The sequence below is a fragment of the Pseudophryne corroboree genome, chromosome 4 (genome assembly GCF_028390025.1).
Source record: "Pseudophryne corroboree isolate aPseCor3 chromosome 4, aPseCor3.hap2, whole genome shotgun sequence".
Classification (NCBI taxonomy): domain Eukaryota; kingdom Metazoa; phylum Chordata; class Amphibia; order Anura; family Myobatrachidae; genus Pseudophryne; species Pseudophryne corroboree.
The window spans coordinates 894,009,989-894,032,739 of record NC_086447.1 but is presented as its reverse complement, the minus strand read 5'-3'; the positions used below and the strand labels follow the sequence as shown (position 1 = coordinate 894,032,739).

At 45.3% G+C, this 22,751-nt stretch overlaps 1 pseudogene; it reads right to left on the bottom strand.

Annotated features, from left to right (window-relative positions):
* Positions 1-253: 253 nt before the first annotated feature.
* Positions 254-372, bottom strand: LOC134912060 (5S ribosomal RNA; annotated as a pseudogene).
* Between the last annotated feature and the right edge of the window lie 22,379 nt (positions 373-22,751).

Below are 22,751 nucleotides of genomic sequence, written 5' to 3'. Positions count from 1 at the left end.
TATGTGCACACCCACTGGGGTTAAGCGAGTATTGATATTTGAATTTATTCAGAGTGAAAATTAGGTAGATCTTGTTTTCTCTATTGATTTATGAATTTTTATACGTGAGTAGATTCATATGAGAGAAACAAGAAAAACCGGCTTAAACGACTACGGACTCCTTCTTGAAAGGTAAGTATTGGTAAATTACTGCAAAATTGTGGTGGGGAATACTGGTGAGTAAAGGGTGTCTGCACGGAAGGTATGTTCCTTGATACTACAGTACCCAGTATTCCCAGAGGGTCACCCTCTCTGGTACTGACCAGGCCCAATGCTGCTTGGCTTCCAAAATCAGGCGAGATCGGGCATGTCCAGCATGGTATGACTGTAGATAGTCATGTGGGTACCTATCTGCGTGTGGAAACACCAATTGCTTGATAGGCTTGAGCCGGTCACGAAAAAGGGGGTGGGGAAAAGATATTCCAAACTACTTCAAAGTGTCTGGATGATACGTCCAGTAGAGATGAGCGGGTTCGGTTCCTCGGAATCCGAACCCCCCCGAACTTCACGCTTTTTACACGGGTCCGAGGCAGACTCAGATCTTCCCGCCTTGCTCGGCTAACCCGAGCGCGCCCGAACGTCATCATCCCGCTGTCGGATTCTCGCGAGGCTCGTATTCTATCGCGAGACTCGGATTCTATATAAGGAGCCGCGCGTCGCCGCCATTTTCACACGTGCATTGAGATTGATAGGGAGAGGACGTGGCTGGCGTCCTCTCCGTTTAGATAGAGAGTGAGACACTTGATTTACTGGAGCATTAGGAGTACTCAGAGAGTGCAGAGTTTTGCTGATAGTTATACTAGTGGTGACCACCAGTTTTATTTATTATTTAATATAATCCGTTCTCTGCCTGAAAAAAAACGATACACAGTCACATACCATATCTGTGCTCAGCCTCAGTGTGCTGCATGATAATATCATCTATGTATATCTGACTGTGCTGAGTAGTGCTCACTGCTCACACAGCTTAATTGTGGGGGAGACTGGGGAGCAGTTATAGCAGGAGTACATATTTAACAGTGCACACTTTTGCTGCCAGAGTGCCAGTGTGACTGACCAGCAGTGACCACCAGTATATTGTCTGCCTGAAAAAGTTAAACACTCGTGTGGTGGTTTTTTTTTTATTCTATATATAAACGCATTCTGCTGACAGTGTCCAGCAGGTCCGTCATTCATTATATTTCTATCTTCTTCATACTAGTAGTTTAGGAGTCTGCAGTGCTGACAGTGTCCAGCAGGTCCGTCATTATACAATATATACCTGTCCTGCAGTAGTGATATATATATATTTTTTATATCATTATCATCCAGTCTATACTAGCAGACGCAGTACGGTAGTCAACGGCTGTAGCTACCTCTGTGTCGGCAGTCGCTCGTCCATAATTGTATACCTACCTGTGGTGTTTTTTTTTTTTCTATCTTCTTCATACTAGTAGTTTAGGAGTCTGCAGTGCTGACAGTGTCCAGCAGGTCCGTCATTATACAATATATACCTGTCCTGCAGTAGTGATATATATATATTTTTTATATCATTATCATCCAGTCTATACTAGCAGACGCAGTACGGTAGTCCACGGCTGTAGCTACCTCTGTGTCGGCAGTCGCTCGTCCATAATTGTATACCTACCTGTGGTGGTTTTTTTTTTTTTTCTATCTTCTTCATACTAGTAGTTTAGGAGTCTGCAGTGCTGACAGTGTCCAGCAGGTCCATCATTATACAATATATACCTGTCCTGCAGTAGTGATATATATATATTTTTTATATCATTATCATCCAGTCTATACTAGCAGACGCAGTACGGTAGTCCACGGCTGTAGCTACCTCTGTGTCGGCAGTCGCTCGTCCATAATTGTATACCTACCTGTGGTGGTTTTTTTTTTCTATCTTCTTCATACTAGTAGTTTAGGAGTCTGCAGTGCTGACAGTGTCCAGCAGGTCCGTCATTATACAATATATACCTGTCCTGCAGTAGTGATATATATATATTTTTTATATCATTATCATCCAGTCTATACTAGCAGACGCAGTACGGTAGTCCACGGCTGTAGCTACCTCTGTGTCGGCAGTCGCTCGTCCATAATTGTATACCTACCTGTGGGGGGTTTTTTTTTCTATCTTCTTCATACTAGTAGTTTAGGAGTCTGCAGTGCTGACAGTGTCCAGCAGGTCCGTCATTATACAATATATACTAGTGATGAGCGAGGTTCGGTTTTACTCGGTTTTACTCGGTTCTCAAAACGGCATCTTATTGGCTATCCAAAACACGTGACATCCGTGAGCCAATAAGATGCCGTTTTGAGAACCGAGTAAAACCGAGTAAAACCGAGTAAAACCGAATCCGCTCATCACTAATATATACCTGTCCTGCAGTAGTGATGTATATATATTTTTTATATCATTATCATCCAGTCTATACTAGCAGACGCAGTACGGTAGTCCACGGCTGTAGCTACCTCTGTGTCGGCAGTCGCTCGTCCATAATTGTATACCTACCTGTGGTGGGTTTTTTTTTTCTATCTTCTTCATACTAGTAGTTTAGGAGTCTGCAGTGCTGACAGTGTCCAGCAGGTCCGTCATTATACAATATATACCTGTCCTGCAGTAGTGATGTATATATATTTTTTATATCATTATCATCCAGTCTATACTAGCAGACGCAGTACGGTAGTCCACGGCTGTAGCTACCTCTGTGTCGGCAGTCGCTTGTCATCCATAAGTATACTAGTATCCATCCATCTCCATTGTTTACCTGAGGTGCCTTTTAGTTGTGCCTATTAAAATATGGACAACAAAAATGTTGAGGTTCCAAAAATAGGGAAAGATCAAGATCCACTTCCACCTCGTGCTGAAGCTGCTGCCACTAGTCATGGCCGAGACGATGAAATGCCATCAACGTCGTCTGCCAAGGCCGATGCCCAATGTCATAGTACAGAGCATGTAAAATCCAAAACACCAAATATCAGTAAAAAAAGGACTCAAAAATCTAAAATAAAATCGTCGGAGGAGAAGCGTAAACTTGCCAATATGCCATTCACCACACGGAGTGGCAAGGAACGGCTGAGGCCCTGGCCTATGTTCATGGCTAGTGGTTCAGCTTCACATGAGGATGGAAGCACTCAGCCTCTCGCTAGAAAAATGAAAAGACTTAAGCTGGCAAAAGCACAGCAAAGAACTGTGCGTTCTTCGAAATCACAAATCTACAAGGAGAGTCCAATTGTGTCGGTTGCGATGCCTGACCTTCCCAACACTGGACGTGAAGAGCATGCGCCTTCCACCATTTGCACGCCCCCTGCAAGTGCTGGAAGGAGCGCCTGCAGTCCAGTTCCTGATAGTCAGATTGAAGATGTCAGTGTTGAAGTACACCAGGATGAGGAGGATATGGGTGTTGCTGGCGCTGGGGAGGAAATTGACCAGGAGGATTCTGATGGTGAGGTGGTTTGTTTAAGTCAGGCACCCGGGGAGACACCTGTTGTCCGTGGGAGGAATATGGCTATTGACATGCCTGGTGAAAATACCAAAAAAATCAGCTCTTCAGTGTGGAAGTATTTCAACAGAAATGCGGACAACATTTGTCAAGCCGTGTGTTGCCTTTGTCAAGCTGTAATAAGTAGGGGTAAGGACGTTAACCACCTCGGAACATCCTCCCTTATACGTCACCTGCAGCGCATTCATCATAAGTCAGTGACAAGTTCAAAAACTTTGGGCGACAGCGGAAGCAGTCCACTGACCAGTAAATCCCTTCCTCTTGTAACCAAGCTCACGCAAACCACCCCACCAACTCCCTCAGTGTCAATTTCCTCCTTCCCCAGGAATGCCAATAGTCCTGCAGGCCATGTCACTGGCAATTCTGACGAGTCCTCTCCTGCCTGGGATTCCTCCGATGCATCCTTGCGTGTAACGCCTACTGCTGCTGGCGCTGCTGTTGTTGCTGCTGGGAGTCGATGGTCATCCCAGAGGGGAAGTCGTAAGACCACTTTTACTACTTCCACCAAGCAATTGACTGTCCAACAGTCCTTTGCGAGGAAGATGAAATATCACAGCAGTCATCCTGCTGCAAAGCGGATAACTGAGGCCTTGGCATCCTGGGCGGTGAGAACCGTGGTTCCGGTATCCATCATTACTGCAGAGCCAACTGTAGACTTGTTTGAGGTACTGTGTCCCCGGTACCAAATACCATCTAGGTTCCATTTCTCTAGGCAGGCGATACCGAAAATGTACACAGACCTCAGAAAAAGACTCACCAGTGTCCTAAAAAATGCAGTTGTACCCAATGTCCACTTAACCACGGACATGTGGACAAGTGGAGCAGGGCAGACTCAGGACTATATGACTGTGACAGCCCACTGGGTAGATGTATGGACTCCCGCCGCAAGAACAGCAGCGGCGGCACCAGTAGCAGCATCTCGCAAACGCCAACTCTTTCCTAGGCAGGCTACGCTTTGTATCACCGCTTTCCAGAATACGCACACAGCTAAAAACCTCTTACGGCAACTAAGGAAGATCATCGCAGAATGGCTTACCCCAATTGGACTCTCCTGTGGATTTGTGGCATTGGACAACGCCAGCAATATTGTGTGTGCATTAAATATGGGCAAATTCCATCACGTCCCATGTTTTGCACATACCTTGAATTTGGTGGTGCAGAATTATTTAAAAAACGAGAGGGGCGTGCAAGAGATGCTGTCGGTGGCCAGAAGAATTGCGGGACACTTTCGGCGTACAGGCACCACGTACAGAAGACTGGAGCAACACCAAAAACGCCTGAACCTGCCCTGCCATCATCTGAAGCAAGAAGTGGTAACGAGGTGGAATTCAACCCTCTATATGCTTCAGAGGTTGGAGGAGCAGCAAAAGGCCATTCAAGCCTATACAACTGAGCACGATATAGGAGGTGGAATGCACCTGTCTCAAGCGCAGTGGAAAATGATTTCAACGTTGTGCAAGGTTCTGCAACCTTTTGAACTTGCCACACGTGAAGTCAGTTCAGACACTGCCAGCCTGAGTCAGGTCATTCCCCTCATCAGGCTTTTGCAGAAGAAGCTGGAGACATTGAAGGAGGAGCTAACACAGAGCGATTCTGCTAGGCATGTGGGACTTGTGGATGGAGCCCTTAATTCGCTTAACAAGGATTCACGGGTGGTCAATCTGTTGAAATCAGAGCACTACATTTTGGCCACCGTGCTCGATCCTAGATTTAAGACCTACGTTGTATCTCTCTTTCCGGCAGACACAAGTCTGCAGGGGTTCAAAGAACTGCTGGTGAGAAAATTGTCAAGTCAAGCGGAACGCGACCTGTCAACATCTCCTCCTTCACATTCTCCCGCAACTGGGGGTGCGAGGAAAAGGCTCAGAATTCCGAGCCCACTCGCTGGCGGTGATGCAGGGCAGTCTGGAGCGACTGCTGATGCTGACATCTGGTCCGGACTGAAGGACCTGCCAACGATTACGGACATGTCGTCTACTGTCACTGCATATGATTCTCTCCCCATTGAAAGAATGGTGGAGGATTATATGAGTGACCGCATCCAAGTAGGCACGTCAGACAGTCCGTACGTATACTGGCAGGAAAAAGAGGCAATTTGGAGACCCTTGCACAAACTGGCTTTATTCTACCTAAGTTGCCCTCCCACAAGTGTGTACTCCGAAAGAGTGTTTAGTGCCGCCGCTCTCCTTGTCAGCAATCGGCGTACGAGGTTACTTCCAGAAAATGTGGAGAAGATGATGTTCATTAAAATGAATTATAATCAATTCCTCCATGGAGACATTCACCAGCAGCAATTGCCTCCACAAAGTACACAGGGAGCTGTGATGATGGATTCCAGTGGGGACGAATTGATAATCTGTGAGGAGGGGGATGTACACGGTGATGAATCGGAGGATGATGATGAGGTGGACATCTTGCCTCTGTAGAGCCAGTTTGTGCAAGGAGAGATTAATTGCTTCTTTTTTGGTGGGGGTCCAAACCAACCCGTCATTTCAGTCACAGTCGTGTGGCAGACCCTGTCACTGAAATGATGGGTTGGTTAAAGTGTGCATGTCCTGTTTATACAACATAAGGGTGGGTGGGAGGGCCCAAGGACAATTCCATCTTGCACCTCTTTTTTCTTTCATTTTTCTTTGCGTCATGTGCTGTTTGGGGAGTGTTTTTTGGAAGGGCCATCCTGCGTGACACTGCAGTGCCACTCCTAGATGGGCCAGGTGTTTGTGTCGGCCACTAGGGTCGCTGAGCTTAGTCACACAGCTACCTCATTGCGCCTCTTTTTTTCTTTGCGTCATGTGCTGTTTGGGGAGTATTTTTTGGAAGGGCCATCCTGCCTGACACTGCAGTGCCACTCCTAGATGGGCCAGGTGTTTGTGTCGGCCACTAGGGTCGCTGAGCTTACTCACACAGCTACCTCATTGCGCCTCTTTTTTTCTTTGCGTCATGTGCTGTTTGGGGAGTGTTTTTTGGAAGGGCCATCCTGCTTGACACTGCAGTGCCACTCCTAGATGGGCCAGGTGTTTGTGTCGGCCACTAGGGTCGCTTAGCTTACTCACACAGCTACCTCATTGCGCCTCTTTTTTTTCTTCTTTGCATCATGTGCTGTTTGGGGAGTATTTTTTGGAAGGGCCATCCTGCCTGACACTGCAGTGCCACTCCTAGATGGGCCAGGTGTTTGTGTCGGCCACTTGGGTCGCTGAGCTTAGTCACACATCTACCTCATTGCGCCTCTTTTTTTCTTTGCGTCATGTGCTGTTTGGGGAGTGTTTTTTGGAAGGGCCATCCTGTGTGACACTGCAGTGCCACTCCTAGATGGGCCAGGTGTTTGTGTCGGCCACTTGGGTCGCTGAGCTTAGTCATCCAGCGACCTCGGTGCAAATTTTAGGACTAAAAATAATATTGTGAGGTGTGAGGTGTTCAGAATAGACTGAAAATGAGTGGAAATTATGGTTATTGAGGTTAATAATACTTTGGGATCAAAATGACCCCCAAATTCTATGATTTAAGCTGTTTTTTAGGGTTTTTTGAAAAAAACACCCAAATCCAAAACACACCCGAATCCGACAAAAAAAATTCGGTGAGGTTTTGCCAAAATGCGTTCGAACCCAAAACACGGCCGCGGAACCGAACCCAAAACCAAAACACAAAACCCTAAAAATTTCCGGTGCACATCTCTAACGTCCAGTTGCTATTAATGTGACAATGAAGTCAAAAGAGTGGAGATTTTTCACATAAAGATGCCAAAAATAAATAAATATGAATAAAAATTAGAGGGCCAATATCTTGGTTTTGATACTGGAACAGTATGTGAACAGAGTAATAATAGTCACAAATTCCCACAGCAAAATTGTGGTAATACCAGTGAGCATGTAAGCATTGCCCCACTGACCAAATAAGGTGTAATAAATCTGCAGGGATATAGCCTTTTAGCAGTAGAATAACATCAAGTTGAAAAATAAGGCACAAAATGCTTACTATCTATAAACTAGATGCAAGACAGAATATATCAATATTTGTATTTCCACCTTTCAAGCAGATTGCCTGGGTAGAGAATATTTTGAAATAGATAAGATAGAGGGTATATCGGTCTAAATTAGACAAATGAATAAATAAATAAATAACTGAGTACTTTGCAGCAATACCATATGTTATCTCATAACGAACGTAATGTTTCATATAGAATCCAGCATAAAGCAACATACAAAATACAAAATATAGTATAGGCAATAGACTGTCAGTTGCGGAATGGGTACACTTAGAAAGCAATAATTGTCATCATTTAATAAAGGCACGCTATGTGTACAAAACCTCTGTAAGTAATTTAACCTGGTTCTCCTTGGCAATAGTCTGACCGGGCTGGTAATGGAGGCAATATTAGGATTAATGCACAGATTACCAATTAGTGAATGGTCTCCCTGTGTTGGTTAAATACCTTATCTGCATGGACTGAATCTGTGGAGACAACCAGCAATAGCTGTTGGGTCTAGACTTGTTGCTCTACCTACCTCTGTGTCATCAAGTATACTATCCATCTAGATTCTATACCTGTGGTGCATTTTAGTTTTGCAGTTTGCTGACAGTGACCACCAGTATATATAGCAGTACGGTACGGAAGGCCACTGCTCTACCTACCTCTGTGTCGTCAAGTATACTATCCATCTAGATTCTATACCTGTGGTGCATTTTAGTTTTGCAGTTTGCTGACAGTGACCACCAGTATATATATATAGCAGTACGGTACGGAAGGCCACTGCTCTACCTACCTCTGTGTCGTCAAGTATACTATCCATCTAGATTCTATACCTGTGGTGCATTTTAGTTTTGCAGTTTGCTGACAGTGACCACCAGTATATATATACAGCAGTACGTTACGGAAGGCCACTGCTCTACCTACCTCTGTGTCATCAAGTATACTATCCATCTAGATTCTATACCTGTGGTGCATTTTAGTTTTGCAGTTTGCTGACAGTGACCACCAGTATATATATATATAGCAGTACGGTATGGAAGGCCACTGCTCTACCTACCTCTGTGTCGTCAAGTATACTATCCATCTAGATTCTATACCTGTGGTGCATTTTAGTTTTGCAGTTTGCTGACAGTGACCACCAGTATATATATATAGCAGTACGGTACGGAAGGCCACTGCTCTACCTACCTCTGTGTCGTCAAGTATACTATCCATCTAGATTCTATACCTGTGGTGCATTTTAGTTTTGCAGTTTGCTGACAGTGACCACCAGTATATATATACAGCAGTACGTTACGGAAGGCCACTGCTCTACCTACCTCTGTGTCGTCAAGTATACTATCCATCTAGATTCTATACCTGTGGTGCATTTTAGTTTTGCCGTTTGCTGACAGTGACCACCAGTATATATATATATAGCAGTACGGTATGGAAGGCCACTGCTCTACCTACCTCTGTGTCGTCAAGTATACTATCCATCTAGATTCTATACCTGTGGTGCATTTTAGTTTTGCAGTTTGCTGACAGTGACCACCAGTATATATAGCAGTACGGTACGGAAGGCCACTGCTCTACCTACCTCTGTGTCGTCAAGTATACTATCCATCTAGATTCTATACCTGTGGTGCATTTTAGTTTTGCAGTTTGCTGACAGTGGCCACCAGTTTATATAGCAGTACGGTACGGAAGGCCACTGCTCTACCTACCTCTGTGTCGTCAAGTATACTATCCATGACTTACGGTGGGCGGGGCATCCAGCATGGCCGCTTTTTACTCCCTCTCTGCACAGGGGCTCGAGTAATTTACTCTAATCTTTCTTTTATCACCCCTTTGGGTCTGCTAACTTGGTGGGAGTGTGTTCCCCCAATACTGAGGATCAGATTGCTGCCCTATTCGCCCCTGTGGATCTATCTTACACCGAAGTTAAACCGTTTTATGTGAACGGTGTGGATGACTGCCTGCTTCTGGCGCGAAACCCGCCTGAGGAAACGTGACGCTGATCGCCCTGCTCCCTTCTTCCTTTCCACGGCCTCGTACAGCTGCCCCTTCCATCTGGGGGTCTAGGGCAAGGAGCACCCCTTTCTGTGCATTCCGAGGTGGTGCCCCCGCAGTGTGTACCCGACTCGTGGCCCGCGGACTCCCGGAGCTGTGGTGGCCCGGGCTGTCGGGCGGGAGACACTGCTGCTAGAGCTCCGCCGCGAGCCGTATGGACCCTCCTTGAGCTGCAGCCCACTGGACAGGAGGGCTCTCCTGCACCCTGCTGCCTCTCTCCATCGGGGGCTGGGACGTGGTGCCAGTTCTCCCCCCACCTCACACCTGAACAGCCGCGACCCGGCTGGAGCTCCGTCTCTGTGCCGCCGGAGGTGCCTGCGAGGACCGCGACGGCTGTGTGCCTGGATCTGCCGCTGGCACCCGCTACGGCTGCTGCTCTGCACTGCTGCCCTGGTCTGCTGCCGTCTTCGTGGGAGGACATCGGAGCCGACGGGATTGTGGAGGTGCGCGGCTGGACCTCCTAGGACCAAGAAGATCCGTCCCTACCCGTGCCGCTGAGGGGGACCGCTGGGACGGGTGCGGTTGTGCGCCCGTCTGTTGCTGACGTCCGGGGAACTCCGGGACTGCCGTCTCCGGGACCCTCTGTTGGTTGGTGGCCCCGGGAGTCTTCTGCTGCTTACCGCCGCTCTTTTTATGTGGGGTGACGTGACCGCTACCTTCCTGAGAACGAAGCCGAGCTGCAGGGGAGTCTGAGGATCTGTGTGCTTGACGTTTAAGTGGCACTGATCTTGCCACCGCTCAAGGTACTAACACTGTTTGTCTCCCCCTCCACTTTTTACTAACAATTTCTCCCTTTCCTCCTTTACTCTACTCCTTACTTGGTACCGTCCCTCCTCTTGTGTGATCCCTCTCTCCCCAGCTGCGGTGCATTTTTTCCCTCCCTAGCTGAAACTACCCTTGCTTACCCCTCTCTTTCTCTCCCTTAATTGCACATTTCTTTTATGCACTCAAAGTATATTTGGGAACATTTAATACTGTGCGGGACAGATTAGCCCCTTATTTGGACCTTTATTGAACTCCGGTCTTTAGCTGTGCCACAAAATAAAAAAATAAAACAAAAAAGGGGGTGTATCGTTCCTCACGGACTGTGTCGCTGTCCCCTGTTGCAATCCCCCACCTATCCCTGCTCGAGTGTCCACTGTACCCACAGACAACTTGTGGCACCGGCGGATGCTACACTGAGACGCCCCTTCTCTGGAGAGTACTCTAAATGCCAGCTGCTTGATTACTAAGCTCAAGCCTTATTTATTGTTTGTTTTTTCTTTTAAAGTTATCTATATATTTTTGTTGTTAAAATTTGAGTCTGTTCCACCTAGTGTGTAGCACCATTATATTTACAATACTACATGGTACCGTGCTGCCCCAGCGGGTCCTACTCTCCGAAGAGAAATTTACACTTTGCCTATTTGATTGCTGGCCGCGGGCCTTATTTGTAATCTCTGCCTCATTGCATATCCTTATTTTATCCCACTATCTGTTGGTTCCCCTTGGAACTTATCTGTGCTGTTTGTTATTTTTCATATTTTGTTGAATTTTGTATTTTATTTCTTTATTCTCTGCGGAGAATCCTATATGTGACGTTTGTTATTTTTACTCGATAACTATTCTATATTGCTTGACACCCCAAATTGTATTCAGAAATACGTCTATGTTTCAGTTGGGAACATCTGTGATTAGTCCCCGGGACCATCCTGTGGGCTTTTCCGCAGGTTGCAGTATGTTTTGAATAATTTGATCTGGTTTCACGCTTCCGCCCGAGTTTTATATGTACTTACCTCTGATTTACTACTAACGCTTGTAATTGTGGGATCAGTACCTAGGAGTGATATTAACTGCTCCACGTTTAGCCCCCTGGGGTATGGACAGATACCTCGACAAGGCCATGCCTCCGAAACAATCCAACACCTCATACAAGGCAGGGAAGGGGAAGGATGTTCCCCCTAAATCAGGTCCGCCCTCCCCAGCTGGGCATGGGTCGGAATCACATAATTCACCTAGTGATAACACTCCCCCCCTGACAACCAAAGAAATCTCAGATTTTCTTATGCCCTTGCTTGATAAGCGATTTGACGACCTACAAGCCTGTTTAGAAACAGGTTTAGCCCGCATAGATTCTCATGTGACGCGTATTACCGCGTTGGAAACGAGAGTGGGTGACACTGAGGACCTAGTCCACACCTGTCAAGACGGAGTATCTTCTCAACATAAATATATACAACAACTACAGGATAAAGTTGATGACCTAGAAAATAGATCTCGTAGAAATAACTTTAGATTCATAGGTGTCCCAGAATCCTTGACGGGTTCAGCCCTCTAGTCCTATCTGTCTGTAGACATCCCTACCTGGTTGGGAATCATAGATGATATAGAACTTCCACATATCGAAAGAGCCCATAGGCTGGGAGCGATGCAGGACGGGACACGGAAACGTTCCCGGCCAGTCATTGTCCGTTACCTAGACTACAGGGCCAAGGAGCACATTCTTGCAGCGTACCGCAAAACCAGAGAATTATTAGTCAAGGGCCACAAGATCCTTATATTTCAGGACTTCTCGGCGGCTGTGGCTCAGAAAAGAAAGGAGTTCTCTGACGTTTGTTCCTATCTACATAGTAAAAATATCAGATTCGCCTTACTGTACCCAGCCAAACTGCGGGTCTTGGAGAGTGGAGGTCAAATGTTTTACACAGACCCGGTGGTGGCGAGATCTCACTTTCTAGCTCATGGGTCCCCACCTAGATTGCCTATTAATTAGAATATCAGGTGCTGGGGGGCAGTGGGTCGCACGTTTCAGGTGCCCCCGCCTCGGGCGGATGTGTGTTAATCTACCTTAATATTTCTTTTTCTTTTTTGCTTCTATTCTATTTTGTTTGTTTTTTTATTTTAATTTTTTATTTTTTTATCTTTCTTATTAACTTTGTTGGTGTTCAGTGTGCGCACCACTACGCCTAGCTGATGCCCACCACAGTTTTGGTTGTTAGGAAAATGTTAGAAAATAGAGATACGAGACATTATGAAACATTGGGATTGAGCATTGCATTTCATGTAATACTGGTGTTACTGCTGTTGAAGTATTTATTACTCTGGGGATCTTGGAGTATGAGGGGAGCCGCCATTGTATGCACATTTATGTTGTCTACCTGTCAGTTAATTCACTGCCCTGAGGGGATTGGGTAGCCATGCTGTCAGCAGACTCATCCTCATCTGGTGTTGTGCCCCCGAAGCCGCTACAATTCATTTCTTGGAATGTAGGAGGACTTAACTACCCTGTCAAGCGAAGACGTGTGGTCACGCATCTTAAACGCTCTCACCCGGATGTGATTTTCCTACAGGAAACACACTGGCTGATTGGCGAGGAAAATGTATTGAAAGCTCCATGGCTTGGTTCTTGTGTCGCAGCTCCCTTCCGTACGAAATCGAGAGGGGTTGCCATGCTTTTTAGAAAAGATCTCCCCGTCACTATTTTGACAGAAATCATTGACCCCGAAGGCAGATATATCATAATGGACATAGAGCTTTTTCAATCCAAATTTACCCTTGTCAATTTATATGCCCCGACTGTTAATGCACACATATTCCTTCAAGACATTACCCACACTCTTTTAAGCAGAACTAATCATTCTCTAATAGTGGGGGGCGACTATACATGGTGGACGATCCTACAGTTGACAGGTCACCGACTATGCCTAGAACCACTGACTCCCAGAGCAGACATTTACTGACATTTAGGGATTCCCTTGATATCTCTGATCCGTGGAGATTGCTACACCCAACCGACAAAACGCATACTCATTTGTCACTGGTACATGGAACGTTGTCTCGTATTGATAAGTTCTTAATTGCCGATGACTTAATGTCCCAGGTTGCTGGGGTGGATATACTTGACATATTGATCTCTGATCATGCCCCTGTCATGTTGGCATTAACCCACCCCAATATGCACTCGACAGATCGTATCTGGAGGTTCCCACAATACTTGGCAGACTCAGAAGATTTTAAATTGTACCTCACATACCATTGGACCAATTATGTGGATGAAAATATAGATTATTGGGATAGACCTGACATTTTTTGGAACGCCTCCAAGGCAGTAATGAGGGGTCATATTATCAGTTATGTCACCCGGAAAAAAAGGGAATCCAAACTGGAATACACTGCGCTAAAAGCGGCAATGTCCGCTGCCTACCAAACATACACTTCTACTCCAACAGAGCTTACCCTTACTGAGTATAAGCAGGCTAGGCGCCTACCTGAAACTTATTTAGCTACCCAGGCGAAACACTCTTTAGACTTTACCAAAATACATTTTATAGATGGGGCAATAAGGCTGATAGGTTGCTAGCGGTCATTTCCCAGCCTCCCAAAAAAGTCACATTATAACTACCATACACCACCCCAGGCCTGGCCGTATTATCACTAAATCTCAAGAAATAGTGGAACAATTTCAATCCTATTTTCAATCCCTGTTTAGCTCGACACAAATAGATACTGACATACAATCACAACTGCTCACAGCTGAGGCACTGCCCATTCTAACTCGAGATCAGAGAGAAGCCCTTGTGGGCAAAATAACACCGGAAGAACTTAACACTGTTATCTCCAATTTGCCACATGGTAAATCTCCGGGTCCAGATGGCTTATCGGGAGATTACTACCGCATGTTACAGGCCCACATCGTCCCCACCCTATTGGAATTGTTTCAGGCGATACATGAAAGGAGCTCTCCATCTCCTTTCTTCAATGAAGCATTTATTACACTTATCCCCAAACCTGGTAGGGACGCCAAGTTTCTTTCCTCATACAGACCTATTGAATGTGGACTACAAAATAATGGCCAAGATAATGGCGATGCGGCTTCAGTCCATTCTCCCTGATATACTCACCACAACACAAATGGGTTTTGTAACTGGTAGGCATGCGGTTAAAGCAATCCGCATGGCGCTAGCGGCATCCCAGTCTCCATGTGCAGACCTGAATATGCTTCTCAGCCTTGATGCCAATAAGGCCTTTGACATGGTCCTGTGGCCACATTTGTTTACTGTGTTGGAGAGAAGAGGCTTTGATACGGGATTTATTAATTATGTATGTTACATCTATGACAATCCGTCTGCATCCTTATTAATAAATGGGATCAGGGGCCAACGGTTCTTTTTGGAAAGGGGTACCCGCCAGGAATGCCCCTTATCGCCACTGCTATTTAATCTGGCCCTCGACCCGTTGCTTAGGACATTGCAGGATTGCTCGGTTTTCCGTGATATAAAAGTGGGTGGTCAGGAAATTAAGCTGTCTGCTTTCGCTGACGATATTCTTTTATATATATCTGACCCTGAGCATTCCCTTAATTTGATCCTAGATCCAATTATTTGGCCGCATTTCAGGCTTTAGTATCAATATGGACAAGTCTAAAGCATTATTATTATATGGTAATGTGACATGTCCGAGTTGGACCTCATACTTTCCTCTCCACTGGGTGTCCACTTATATCATATATTTGGGGGTTATGGTGCCACGCTATATGTCTGAGCTATACAAAATCAATGTAAACAAGGCCATACACACCCTAACTGATGATATTAGGAGATGGGAACGTCTTCCATTGTCTATTTAGGCAGGGCTAACTTGCTAAAAATGGTGGCTATACCGCGCATACTATATCCACTACAGACACTCCCCATACTGCTAACAAACCGAGATGTCCAAACGATCAACAAACTAATCCGAACCTTTATATGGAGGGGAGGCCGGGCACGTATTGCTTTACGTAAACTTGCCCAACCTAAATCCAATGGAGGTATCAATTTTCCAGATGTAGTAACTTATAACCATGCTGCACTTCTGAGACACTTGAGAGATTGGCTGCAAAATAGTTCAGTATATACAAATACATCTCTCGAACAGAATTTTTTTGCAGATATGGGTCTGACATGTTTTCTTCACCAACATGATTGGGAGATATCAGACCATATCAAGTCAAACCCACTTTTGTGGTCTACTAGGAAAATGTGGCACATATTGCGCCACAATGTGAAATTAAATCGACACTACTCCTTGCACTTGCCCTTACTTAAAAATCCAGAGTTTTTGGGCGGCATGGCTGCCCATCCCTTTACATCATGGAGGGAGGCTGGTATAGCGTCTATTCGATCATTGGTGTCTGTGGAGAACCACCGCTTGCTCACCTTCTCAGAGGTCTCAACTAGACATGCTGCGGTCGTTTCTTCTCCCCTTCCATTTTTGCAAACACAATTCTACATTAGACACATTATTACACATTTTGCGGAGGGAGATTGGAATAATCCTTTGGATAGCCTCTTGTTGCACCCAGTACCGAGACACAAGGCCATATCCATACATTATACTTTCTTGAGGACAATATTAGATCACGCTAATGTGACAGGTGGCATGTCTAAATGGTTGGCTCACTTTCCTGGGCTGACCATACCTGAAATGGAAAAAGCACTGTTGTACTCCCGAAAGGTCCTTCCAGCAAGCATGTACACTGAACTGTTTCTTAATGTGTATCATAACACCTATTTATCCCCGTTAAGACGCTATTATATGGGAACGTCGGAAACACACTCCTGCCCAAGATGCCACCAGAGTGAGGCTGATACGTATCATTGTCTGTGGGCATGTCCAATTGTACAATATTTTTGGCATCTCATTAGGAGATATGCGGAGGCTCATTTAATAACCTATGTTCCCTTTACCCCCGAATGGGCAGTTCTGGGTATCATCGATTCCACCCTCCGCATGCCATCGGAATGTAAAAAACTACTGATAGCCCTTAGTGCGGCCGGGAAGAAACGATCCTACAGGGGTGGTTAGATAGTACGCCTCCACAGATACCATTATTTTTGAGTAATCTACACCATATATTCAGGATCGACTGGGTGGAGGCTATTGTTGATAGAGGTAAACAGGTAGACAAGTTTTTTAATCTCTGGGAATCTTATATTTCCACTCTGCCCCTCACGACACGGCTACACATTCATAACAGCCTTAAGAACACTACATGGTACTTAACTAGACTGGCTGCGCAGGACCGACCTATATCTTTGGTTTAGGAATGGACAGGTTATGGCGGCTCCCCTTATAGATGCGTCAGTGATGTATAGAGTCATCAATGTATTGACAGATCACTCAAATATATTGCATAAATCTTTGTGGTCTGAGTTATGTGAATTTGATGTATAACCCCTAATCATGATTCCTGTATATTACTGTATTTTGCATTTTCTGTTCACCTGTAACATGTGATGCGAATATAAGTGATGTCTCAATAAAAAGTTTATTTAAAAAAAAAAAAGTATACTATCCATCTAGATTCTATACCTGTGGTGCATTTTAGTTTTGCAGTTTGCTGACAGTGACCACCAGTATATATATATAGCAGTACGGTACGGAAGGCCACTGCTCTACCTACCTCTTTGTCGTCAAGTATACTATCCATCTAGATTCTATACCTGTGGTGCATTTTAGTTTTGCAGTTTGCTGACAGTGACCACCAGTATATATAGCAGTACGGTACGGAAGGCCACTGCTCTACCAACCTCTGTGTCGTCAAGTATACTATCCATCCATACCTGTGGTGCATTTCAGTTGTGAGCAGTATATATAGTAGTAGGCCATTGCTATTGATACTGGCATATAATTCCACACATTAAAAAATGGAGAACAAAAATGTGGAGGTTAAAATAGGGAAAGATCAAGATCCACTTCCACCTCGTGCTGAAGCTGCTGCCACTAGTCATGGCCGAGACGGTGAAATGCCATCAACGTCGTCTGCCAAGGCCGATGCCCAATGTCATAGTAGAGAGCATGTAAAATCCAAAAAACAAAAGTTCAGTAAAATGACCCAAAAATCTAAATTTAAAGCGTCTGATGAGAAGCGTAAACTTGCCAATATGCCATTTACAACACGGAGTGGCAAGGAACGGCTGAGGCTCTGGCCTATGTTCATGGCTAGTGGTTCAGATTCACATGAGGATGGAAGCACTCATCCTTTCGCTAGAAAACTGCAGTGCCACTCCTAGATGGGCCAGGTGTTTGTGTCGGCCACTTGTGTCGCTTAGCTTAGTCACACAGCGACCTTGGTGCGCCTCTTTTTTTCTTTGCATCATGTGCTGTTTGGGGACAATTTTTTTGAAGTGCCATGCTGCCTGACACTGCAGTGCCACTCCTAGATGGGCCAGGTGTTTGTGTCGGCCACTTGGGTCGCTTAGCTTAACCATCCAGCGACCTTGGTGCACCTCTTTCTTTCTTTGCATCATGTGCTGTTTGGGGACTATTTTTTAAATCTGCAATCCTGTCTGACACTGCAGTGCCACTCCTAGATGGGCCAGGTGTTTGTGTCGGCCACTTGTATCGCTTAGCTTAGTCACACAGCGACCTTGGTGCGCCTCTTTTTTTCTTTGCATCATGTGCTGTTTGGGGACTATTTTTTTGAAGTGCCATCCTGTCTGACACTGCAGTGCCACTCCTAGATGGGCCAGGTGTTTGTGTCGGCCACTTGGGTCGCTTAGCTTAGTCACACAGCTACCTCATTGCGCCTCTTTTTTTCTTTGCATCATGTGCTGTTTGGGGATTTTTTTTTTGAAGTGCCATCCTGTCTGACACTGCAGTGCCACTCCTAGATGGGCCAGGTGTTTGTGTCGGCCACTTGTGTCGCTTAACTTAGTCACACAGCGACCTTGGTGCGCCTCTTCTTTTCTTTGCATCATGTGCTGTTTGGGGACAATTTTTTTGAAGTGCCATCCTGCCTGACACTGCAGTGCCACTCCTAGATGGGCCAGGTGTTTTTGCTGGTCACTTGTGTCGCTTAGCTTAGTCACACAGCGACCTTGGTGCGCCTCTTTTTTTCTTTGCATCATGTGCTGTTTGGGGACTATTTTTTTGAAGTGCCATCCTGCCTGACACTGCAGTGCCACTCCTAGATGGGCCAGGTGTTTGTGTTGGCCACTTGTGTCGCTTAGCTTAGCCATCCAGTGACCTTGGTGCAAATTTTAGGACTAAAAATATTATTGTGAGGTGTGAGGTGTTCAGAATAGACTGAAAATGAGTGTAAATTATGGTTATTGAGGTTAATAATACTATGGGATCAAAATGACCCCCAAATTCTATGATTTAAGCTGTTTTTGAGGGGTTTTTGTAAAAAAACACCCGAATCAAAAACACACCCGAATCCGACAAAAAAATTTCAGGGATGTTTTGGCAGAACGCGTCCGAATCCAAAACACGGCCGCGGAACCGAATCCAAAACCAAAACACAAAACACAAAAAAATTCCGGTGCACATCACTGATATACATTTATATATCTGTCAGGGCTGAGTGTTTTTGTGAATCCGTTAACCCTGGACCACCCGAAGGTATAGGTGCTGGGGTATGATGAAAACAGGGAGGATGAAGAAAATTCCATTTCATATATTTATTAAAGTCAACAATTCCAGTAAGGAGTTAAATGACAATTATTGGTCACCATCTGTATGCTGCCGTATTGCAATGAATGGTATAATGATAAGCAGGAACAGTCTTAAAGATGCATTGAAGAAATGTTCATACAACCGAGTTTAGACAGGCTTGTGAAAGAATGAAGAATTGTCCAAATGAAGCAATGATTGGTGCCAAACTGTAAGGAGCATTAACTGGATATTGTAGACATAAATGAATAACTGTAGAGACTTGTACTGAAGCTTAAAAGGTTAAACTGGAAGGATGTGAAGAATTGTCCTTGATTGCAACAACAATGAAAATACAATACTGAATGGAATACTTACAAGTTGTGAAGATAACATTTGAAGCACTGTGAAACTGCAGCAGACAATGGTGAAGAAGGAGTTAAACTGGGTGATGAGAGAACGAGAACCAGGATGAAGTGGAAACTTCCACAGACTGTGATTATAGCAGGCAGTCACTGAACAGAGAAACCTCACACAGGACTCCAGGGATTCCACTTGTTGCCACTTGGAGAGTGATTAACTGACAGCACAGCAGGGAGCTGGTGGATCTCTTGCGGTGAAGACTGCAGGCAGACCCATGCTAGCGGAGGTGATATCAGGACCATTGGAACTACACAGGATATCATGGAGAGAGCACAGAGCTAGGGCATAGAGTAGATACAACAAAGCACTGGCTCAGAGTAACAAAAACCCAGCCTAATTAAAAGCAGCACACGCACGGTATTGGCTAACACTTACCCACAGGTGTTTCACAAGTGCTCTCAGATGCTCATTTGGTCTCCAACATGGCCGCCCCCTTTACTGCAGACACACAGCGGCGCCTTCGGCCATTCGGTCCCCGCACTCCCGGCTCCCAGTACCTGCATCCCCTCTGCCGCTGACCACGCCGCATCCACACATGGCCGCACAGCACCACGAGCAACAGCGCTGGCAATGGACGGACCCCAGAACCCGCAGTGGTGAGTGATCAGTTTGTGACAGTACCTCCCCCTTTAAGGGTGGACTCCGGACACCTTTGAGCTTTGTCAGGATTCTTGAAGTAACATTTTTGTACTAGTCGTGGAGCATGAACATCTTCAGCAAAAACTCAGGACCTCTCCTCCGGACCATAACCCTTCCAATCAACAAGAAACTGCAGAAGTCCATATTGACGACGTGAGTCCACAATCTCCTTAACCTCAAATTTTTCATCCTGCAAAGAGTGAACTCTAGGAGGTTTGGACAGGGCAGTACAAAAATTATTGAGAATCAAAGGTTTCAACAACGATATATGAAAGGCATTAGGAATTTTCAAAGAAGGTGGCAACTTGACATTGTATGACACAGGATTGAGTACCTTTTCAATGGGAAATGGACCAATAAACTTGGGAGCAAACTTCTTAGAAGGAACTTTGGTGGTCATTCCGAGTTGTTCGCTCGTTGCCGTTTTTTGCAATGCAACGATTAGATGGAAAATGCGCATGGTACGCAGTGCGCATGCACTGTTATTTAACACAAAACTTAGTAGATTTGCTGGTGTTCGTGCGGCGATTTTCAGTTGCACTGCAGATCGGTGAGTTATTGACAGGAAAGGGGCGTTTCTGGGAGGTAACTGAGCGTTTTACGGGAGTGTGCTAAAAAACGCAGGCATGCCAGGGAAAAATGCAGGAGTGGCAGGAGAAATGGGGGAGTGGCTGGCCGAACGGAGGGCGTGTTTGTGACGTCAAACCAGGAACTAAACGGACTGAGGTGATCTCAATCTAGGAGTAGGTCTGGAGCTACTCAGAAACTGCAGGGAATTATTTAGTAGCAGTTCTACTAATCTTTCATTTGCTATTCTGCTAAGCTAAGATACACTCCCAGAGGGCGGCGGCCTAGCGTTTGCAATGCTGCTAAAAGCAGCTAGCAAGCGAACAACTCGGAATGAGGGTCTTTGATCTTAAGATTGCGAGTAGAAATCCAAACTTGGGTGGTCATTCCGAGTTGTTCGCTCGCTAGCTGCTTTTAGCAGCATTGCAAATGTTAGGCCGCCGACCTCTGGGAGTGTATCTTATGTTATCAGAATTGCTACTAAATAATTCCTTGCAGTTTCTGAGTAGACTGTTTAGTTCATGGTTTGACATCACAAACACGCCCTGCGTTCGGCCAGCCTCCCCCGTTTCTCCAGCCACTCCTGCGTTTTTACCTGGCACACCTGCGTTTTTTTAGCACACTCCCTGAAAACGCCAAGTTGCCACCCAGAAACACCCACTTCCTGTCAATCACACTACGATCACTCGAGCGTTGAAAAAACGTTGCTCGACCTTGTGCAAATCTCCAAAGTTTTGTGTTAAATTACTTAGCGCATGCGCGCTGCGTACCATGCGCATGCACATTGTCCCACCTTATCACTGCGTTGCGAAAAATGGCAACGAGCGAACAACTCGGAATGACAATCTTGGTCTCCTACCTTGTAGTTTGGTACAGCCTTACGTTTTCTATCTGCAAAAGATTTATAATGAGCAGAGGATTTAATCAATGACTTGCGCACACAACTCCCGATTTTAGACAAACATTGAAGCACATGATCTGCTGCTGGAACCACTTGAGCTGGCAACTGATGGAACTCTGGCACACAAGGATGATGACCAAAGTTAGTATAAAATGGCGGAGATTCTGAAGATGAATGAAACATTATTATGAGCGAATTCTGCCAAAGGAAGGTAGTCAATCCAATCCTGTGAGGAAGATATGTATAACCGGAGAAAGGTTCTAAGATCTTGATTTACTCTCTCAGTTTGTCCATCCATCTGGGGATGATATGCCTAAGAAAAATTCAACTTAATGTTTAAAGATGAACAAAGCGACCTCCAAAACTTGGCTACAAATTATGTTCCCCAATCAGAGATGAGGAAGGCCATGCAACTTGAAGATCTCAGAAATTAATAATCTGGCTAGTGAAGGCGCTGATGGTAATCCAGTTAACAGAATGAAATGCGCCATTTTCGAAAATCGATCCACTATCACCTAAATGTAATTCCGCCCTTTTCATGGAGGTACAGTAAGTCGGTCACGAAATCCATTGAGATATGAGTTTATGGTTGTTTGAGTATAGATAACAGATGTAACAAACGTGGAGGAGAACCCCTTGGACTCTTATGTTTGGCACATTTAGGACACGCTGCTATAAACTCTTGAACATCGGCTTTAAGACGTGGCCACCAGTAAGACTGTTGAATAAATTTGACAGTCTTTAGGACCCCAGGATGACCCATGAAGGATGAAGAATGAGCCCAAGTAAGTAGTCCTTTTCGAAGATTTTTGGCAACAAAGGTTTTGCCAGGCGGAGGAACTGGGACCGGAGAAGTTCGAGTCGTTAAGAAGGACGTAGGACTCACGATGGCTTGATTCGTGGTAGCGTAATTTGATTCGGAAGAATTGAAAGACAGAGAAAGGGCATCTGTTTTTTTGTTTTGAGACTCTGGACGATAGGTGAGCTTAAAATTAAATTGGGAGAAGAAAAGAGCCCATCGAGCTTGTCGTGGATTCAAACACTGAGCCGATGCAGATATAGAAGATTCTTATGATCAGTATACAGTATACTGTAATGGGGTGTTGTGCTTCCTCTAGAAGGTATCTCCACTCCTTAAACGCCAATTTGATGGCAAGTAATTCCTGCTCCCCAATAGCATAATTACGTTCGGCCGGTAGAAATTACAGGAGAAATATCCGCAGGGATGGACTTTTTTATCTTCAAAGACTTGTGAGAACACAGCTCCTACTACTTCCGTAGA